Below are 7,402 nucleotides of genomic sequence, written 5' to 3'. Positions count from 1 at the left end.
TGTTTCTTTTCTCATCCTGTTTCCTACTTCAATTGGCTCCAACACAGTTTAATCATAACTAGAGTCAATTTAGAAGCCTTTGTTCTTGTTTTGCATATATAGACGCAGACATATATGGAGGTTTTTCTTGGTTATGCTAGAATGTGATTCTGAAGTTAAAGTGTGAATAGAAGATGCTAAAATAACTAGTGCTGTTGGCCTGAATACTATTATTACCTCCTCATGACCTCATCTCTCAGGGGAGATGAGGTCATGTCTGCACACAAAGAGAGACAGCCTTATGCTTTCAGCCAGCCACTGAATAAAATACAAATACACTCATTATCTTTAAAGCAGTGTTCATGATAAACAAAACATTTTGCATTGTAACAAAATGTTTTATATGCCCTTAATTTATTACACAGCTCGTGGCATTTATCACGATTCATAAGGCTTTGTTTAAAGATTCATATACTGCAGACTCATGATGTGATTGCTCTTTTATTATGATTGTTTGTTTGGCCATATAATAACACATCGTGCATATATAGGGCTCATAGAAGGCAGCGCAGTACAGACACATAGCTGGAGCCATTCCCTTTGCCATCATGACAGAGGAACCCTCATAGATTTCCTGAAATACTTACCTGTCAAAATGTTCCTCTTGCTTTCACTTCATATGATATATTCTTCAAATATCTAAATTTTTTTTTAAATTTTTTTTTTAATATAGATTAAATCAAGAAAAGCTGGTTAGTTTAGTACAAAAATCAAAAAGCAAAACAAAAAGCAGAAGCGGGTGGATGGATGTTTTAAATATATATGACAATATAATTTGATAATTTGAATTTTAATCCATACTTACATTCTAGTGGTGGAAACTTCAGATCTTGAAGGAGAGCAGCTCTAGAAGGGAGATTTTTGTGGAAATGTTTGTATATGGTTTACTTTAGGAAGGTTTTTTTTTCAGTTTTTGTTTGTCTTGTTGGTACTCGTATTCATGATATTTTTCTTCACACCATCCATATTAGGGATAAGAAAAACAAACAAATAAAAAAGTCTTAGCAGCCTACAGAAACAGGAACAGCACTGTGTGCAAACCTTACCATGCTTTTATAGTTTTTGTGGAAACTGAACTGCAAGAAAACGAGACAGTGAAAGAATGACTGCAAAACTTATCTGTAGAATATCCTCCCACATTGTCTTGTGAAAAGATGGGTTTTTGTTTCTAAACCTGTCTTAATACGCCACAGATTTTTCTTTTTAAAGAAGTGAAAAAGCAACAAATATATAATGAATTTAATAGAATGGTAAAATAAAACGTGAAAGAGCAAATATCTTAATAAGGTAAATAAATCTGAAATTAATACAGTCAATTCAATAAGTATTAATACATTAATACAAGCAGGTTCTACTGTAGAGAAACTTGACTGAGTTGGTTGACAAGTTTACAAAGATGGGACAGGAACTTTAACTTTGGCATTTTAATGCATTTTATTATAATAGACGAGTGTGTCTCTCTCACTCTCGATACTATCCATTTAGATGGTTAGACAAGTATTGCTTAAAATGCATTACATTTGAAACAATTATTAAATAATCCAGCTATCTAAAATGAGTACTAAATGCCTTTTAGTTTATTCTGTTTAGTATTTAATGAATCTTACAGACCAAACCACAGATCACACATTACACAAATTACCATATATTGCACCATAAAAGTACCACTGTACAAAGGCCCTTACTGCATATGTTTTTAAGATATTTGAGCTTCTTAAAAGTAATGCTTTATGAGCTGTGCTAAACATACTAGTTGGGGTCATAAATCTTATGGCACAGGAGTTCCACTTTTTTCACATTAAAAGTTGCAAAAGCACTGGTACTGAAAATGAAAGGCATATTCATAGATACATACAAATGAGATACTGTATATATGAATTATATCTGTATCCTAGATAAGGTGCTGCATATGCATATCCATATACATACAGTTAGTCAGTGATAAACATTAGAACAGCTTTCATTGAGTGAAATCAACCATAACAACATTGTTTCTGAAGTGTAAGGATTAAACGAACATGTTTGGTTCTTCGGTTTTAAACACTGCAGAAGACATCAAAATGAAGGAACAGCCAGAACTTGGATCTAGACATTGACAGGTGACTGTACATGTTCATGTTTGTGGTGCATATACCGTACAGAGTGCTAAAGGCTCACTGTATTCACTTGTGTTGCATTTAAAATCCAAGCCTCATTCTAGAGGAGCACATAAAATAAATAATAAGCGACATTGCACATTTTAATTTAGGCTTTGATTAAATCGTTTTCTGAGTCCAAAGCAATGTCATTGTGCTGTTTTATAGATTTTGTTTGACATCTTCTAAACCTCTCAGGACATCATGATTAAAAGGTGTTATACTGATTTACTGCCATTATTGTCCCATTAAAATCGCTCCATATTGTTCGGAAAAATCAAGTGAAACAGTGAGACTTAACTGCAAAAATGTTGCTTAATATAATAAAATAACAAAAGCTGTCAAAAGTACTTGAATTCTTCCATGCAAAAACAACTTAAAGGCATAATGGCTAAAGGCCTTGATCTTTTCTGTTCTGTACACTTATTGATCTTATCTCTCAGCACTCTAAGTCAGCGGTCCCCAACCCCCGGGCCTCGGACCGGTACCGGTCCGTGAGTCATTTGGTACCAGGCCGCGAGAGTTGAGGCTCAGGTGTGAAATGTATAGTTTTCAGGGTTTTTATCGGTTTTCAGCGTTATTTTGTTATCGTTTTTATCGTTTACTCGGTTTTCCTTGGTCTTTTACGTGTGTTATGAATAAATTTTCTTTTTTTCGGTACCGGTACTAGTTTTAGTACCTGTATTTATCCGCGACACCTTAAAGGCCGGTCCATGAAAATATTGTCGGGCATAAACCGGTCCGTTGCGCAAAAAAGGTTGGGGACCGCTGCTCTAAGTCATACAGTATCTTCAGGCCTAGTTCACATATAAAGCACAAAGTCAAGTACAAAAGATAAAAGTACTCAAAGTTACCACATTTACAAAATACTGATTTTCTCTTATTTCATACATTAAAACTGTAGGTTGGTGCTTTTCTGATGTTTAGTTAATTGTGCTATTTCACCTTAGTTACCCTATTTATCATACAACAAAGCTGTAGTAGACCAAGACAAAGCAGAGCAGTTAAAAATATGATATCTTATGTGTTTCATTTTTTGAAGAGAGCGAGAGAGAGAGAGAGAGAGAGAGAGAGAGTGTGTATTTTCAAGGCATTTCAACATTTCAATGTCCACCTTTTTACTCTTTGATGTGGCTTGTTTTAATATCCACTGGCACAGTTTTTCAGATAGTCCATTTCATTGCATCTCCTCTTGAAATTTTCTTTTTAACATATGACAGTTGAAGTGTGGTTGAAACCATGCTGTCTTATCATGCATACTGAATGGACAGGGATGCATTGTTGACTGGCTTTTCATGGGTTCAAAGATAAAGCTCTGGGCCATGTTTTTACAGACTCAGCAGGACAGACCTGGAGGGGGGTGTATGGTTAGAGGTTTCTTCTTTCCTCTGTGAAGCCATTCTTGTCAGTGTTAATCCTGTACGCTGCAGGTGGATGGGGGTCTTATGTGGAACTGCTGCTGCTGGTTGTGGATGCCTGCCAACGAGATGAAAATTAGACAAATTTCAAAAAAAGAACAAGAACACTTGGGACTGGGCAAACTGACACATCTCATGCAGCCGACGTCTGTCGCTTATACGGGGCTTCAAGCAGAGGACAGACTGGGTTGAGGGATTGGGCGGATCCTTGAACATGTAGTGGGGAGGAGGCAGATCTATGAATACCATGCTGCAAAATTATGTGAAGGAGAGTGGTTGCTAGGTAACTGGGTGACCGGTTTCTCTTTGCGCGTCTCCTGCACAAAGATTTAGGTCACAATTCAGTCTACAACAGACATTGTGTCATTCATGTTCAAACGTGTCATTCTGTGAAGTCAGAAACATTTAGTAGAATCACTGGTTTAACAGCACAGCCCAATTTCACTTACAAACATTCAAAAACAGGAAATAGTCCTAATATATAAGTGATGGATCATTAGGGGATGAACAGACATGCACACACACACACACACACCATTCTTTTGAGAACATAGTGATTCAATTAAGGGCATTTTTTTCTTGGCATATATTTCAGTTTTTCTCAGTTGCTTAGGCTCAGTTCCTGAATTAGAGTTAATGCTGTCAAAACAACATACAGAATCATTCACAGCACTGTGTTGCTCATTCACAGCATAAGGAAATTTTTTCATTATTCTTTAAATTTGTAAATCTTTCAGCAGGTCTAGACAATTTGAATGCTCATGGGTTGTATTTGTCTTTGTCATCAATATAAATTATTCTTTTTGTCCATGGAATAGTTTTTAATCTTAAACTCTATTATAGGTATATGTTACAAGTATGAAACCTTAAACTTAAAATTAAAAAAAAAAAAAAAACGGAGCTGAGCTGTCAGAAAAATATGTGAAGTATGAAAACCTGGGGCCAGAGGTTTTTTTGTTTTTTTCCCCCCATTTAGTATAGTTTATATTGTGACAATTGCAGGAGAAACATAGAGAAACATAGGAAAAACCCTCACACTACATGGAAATGTAAGTGGTTCATTACAAACACAGAATTTTCACTTTGATACAAAGTGAAAAGAATTAGAGGAAAAGACTAGAAGTGAGGAAATTCGAAATAACAATCACTGTGTTCGGTCAAAATATCCCTGGTTCACACTTTTCATGTTGATATCAGAGGTATTTTTGCTAGCTCGTGAAGTTAATTTTCAGTTTTGAGTGAGTTACAGCCTCTTCACTGTAGGGTTTGTTTGTTTTTTCTTTGTTTGTTTGCTGCATGCATGTGCTGCTCTTGGTAATTAATCTTCAATGCAGAGAGTGTTGAAAATGTTTTGAGAAATCTACCAAAGCAACTGAGAAAAACCTGTAACAGCAAAGGCCAGAGCCTAAGCCAGCAAATGACAACAGTGTTGACTGAAGTGAAGGGTTTTTTTGTTTGTTTGTTTTGTTTTGCTTCGGTTTCTTTTGTTTTGTTTAGTTTCTCAACATGATTGTCACTTTGTTCACCAAAAGCAATGACTATGACAGGAATACTAATTTAATACTACTTAATTTGGATGACTGTATTCGCTGAAATGTAAGCAAGACTGTAAGCCATTACGATTATTTTTGTTTAATCTTTTTTCTTGTCTGAGGTCAATAAAGGTCATGATAGTAATGTTTTATGCACCAAAATAATATAAAAGTATTAAGGGAGAAAACATAGTACTCAAATATATTAGCATGCTGTTAATCACTGTGCTGGTTAGACTGTATAAGAAGCTTTCATTAGGCCTAATGGATGAGACTGTAAGCATTAAAGCTGACACAAAAGTGGCAAAATGCATGTAATGTTAAGTCAAGTGATCTAAAAAAAAACAAAAAAAAACATCTCCTCCTCAAAGAAAATGAAATACAAGACACTGAATAATACTAACATCCACCGAGAACAAAACAAACAGAAAAACAATTGAAACAATAGTTCTGTAATAATTAATAGAAAAGTTATCCAGGGTGGGGGGAGTGAGACTTCTGCATACCTCCAACTGCAGAGCGGACTTCCTTCATTTAGGGTACTTTAGAGTGGGGAGAAAAAAAAAGCAATTCAGTGGTCAGGTCAGTACAAGCACAGAAGGATTCTTTGTGTATGTGTGTATGAATCCAGTGATCACAGAGTTGGCACTATAAACTGAATGTTATGACTTATAAATAGCACAGAATAAGCGTGGTTAGTGTGAACCTTAGAAGGGAATACTGTTACAATGTGTGCTACAGAAGTAGGTCACAACACAGTTTTACATTTAGAGTACCATACTTACCAAGAAAGAAAGACAGAGATATGACATAGAATAATGGCAAAATTGTATCATATTTAAGTTGTTTATTCTAACCAATAAATTAAGAGATTTCTGTTTCTTCTCTCAAAACCTGTTCATCTCAACTACTGGAGATGAACTGCTTGCCCTAAGGTCATAGTTTCCTGCAAACATAGTGCAGACTTAAGTTTGAAGTTGTTCTGATGACCAGCAATCTCATATTCTGCATCTTCTTCATGTTGAAAGGTCATGTCATCAACAGCAAAAAACAAACAAACAAAACAAAATAGTAAGGACAATATAACTCTTTCAAAACCTGCAAAGAAAGTCACACTCCTATCTGATCTCAAAATGCATTTCTCCTGTTTGTTTTAAAATAAATCTTATTTGACTCGTGTACCTTTGCTCATGTGCCTGTGACCAGTTAACATAAAACTAAACACATTGACACCAGAGCAAAAACATCTTTGGGTTTCACACATGTGAAACATTATTGTTGGCATTTTTTAATCTGTAGTCATTTTCTAAAGGTTGTAATGTCTCTCATGCAAAGAAAAAAACATTTCCATTGCAGATATTGCAAGTGTGTACCAGCGATTAAAGGTTTACATTTTTTTTTCACTTTGGAGTTTGTTAAACAAGAGATTGTAATAAGTAGTAGGTATCCTTTTTTAAAAAGAGTTTGTTGAAAATGCAAAAATATTAAGGACCTATACCTGCAGAGTAGAAGCTGCTGAGTCACTAGTGTCTGTCAGTCCTGTCCCTCTCGGTATGCTGGACACAATGTACCTGGAGCCCTTTGGCAGAGGCTGTCTAACCACCAGCTTTCCTTTCCTGGTCTCTGCTAGAAACAGACTGTACCAGTAGGCATCGTTGGAGACCAGAGTGGAGTCAGCGATGGTGGAGTTCCTCTCACTGATCACACTGTTCCTGGAGGGAGGAGCTGCTTTGCTGGGCTTGGGTTTCTGACACTTGATCACGATGGTGACCAATATGGTGATGAGCAGCAGAAATGACACCGAGCCCAGACCGATGACCAAATACAGGTTGATGTCTGAGAAGATGTCATATTCCAGAGGCTCCTCAGTCATGTCAGAGTAGGCTTTAACAGCAGTCTCCATTGTGATCAGCTTGATGGTGACTGTAGCAGAGAGAGCAGGCTCTCCATTGTCCTTGGCTACAACAACAAGTCTCTGGTGGCGTGGATCTCTGTAACTGAACATCCTCATAGTCCGGATCTCTCCGTTGTATTGATCCAGACTGAACAAGGTGGCATCAGTCACCTGTAGAAACTGGTAGGTGATCCGAGAGTTGTGCACAGAGTCAGTGTCTAACGCTATCACCTTTGCAATCAGGGATCCTTTATCAGTGGATCTGGGGATCTTTTCCTCCACCACAGAGCCGTGTGCACGCCATGGTGACACAATAACAGGAGCATTGTCGTTCTGGTCCACAATAATGATGTGGACGGTCACGTTACTGCTGAGAGGAGGAGA

The 7,402-nt window shown here is 36.8% G+C and overlaps 1 pseudogene; it reads right to left on the bottom strand.

Moving 5' to 3' along the window:
* Positions 1-2,900: 2,900 nt before the first annotated feature.
* LOC106455939 (protocadherin alpha-C2-like) overlaps positions 2,901-7,402 on the bottom strand; it is a 6,380-nt pseudogene continuing 1,878 nt past the window's right edge.

Source organism: Pundamilia nyererei, unplaced genomic scaffold (assembly GCF_000239375.1).
Source record: "Pundamilia nyererei isolate P.nyererei 1_Seehausen unplaced genomic scaffold, PunNye1.0 scaffold00001, whole genome shotgun sequence".
Taxonomy (NCBI): domain Eukaryota; kingdom Metazoa; phylum Chordata; class Actinopteri; order Cichliformes; family Cichlidae; genus Pundamilia; species Pundamilia nyererei.
This window is presented reverse-complemented; position numbering and strand designations above follow the sequence as displayed.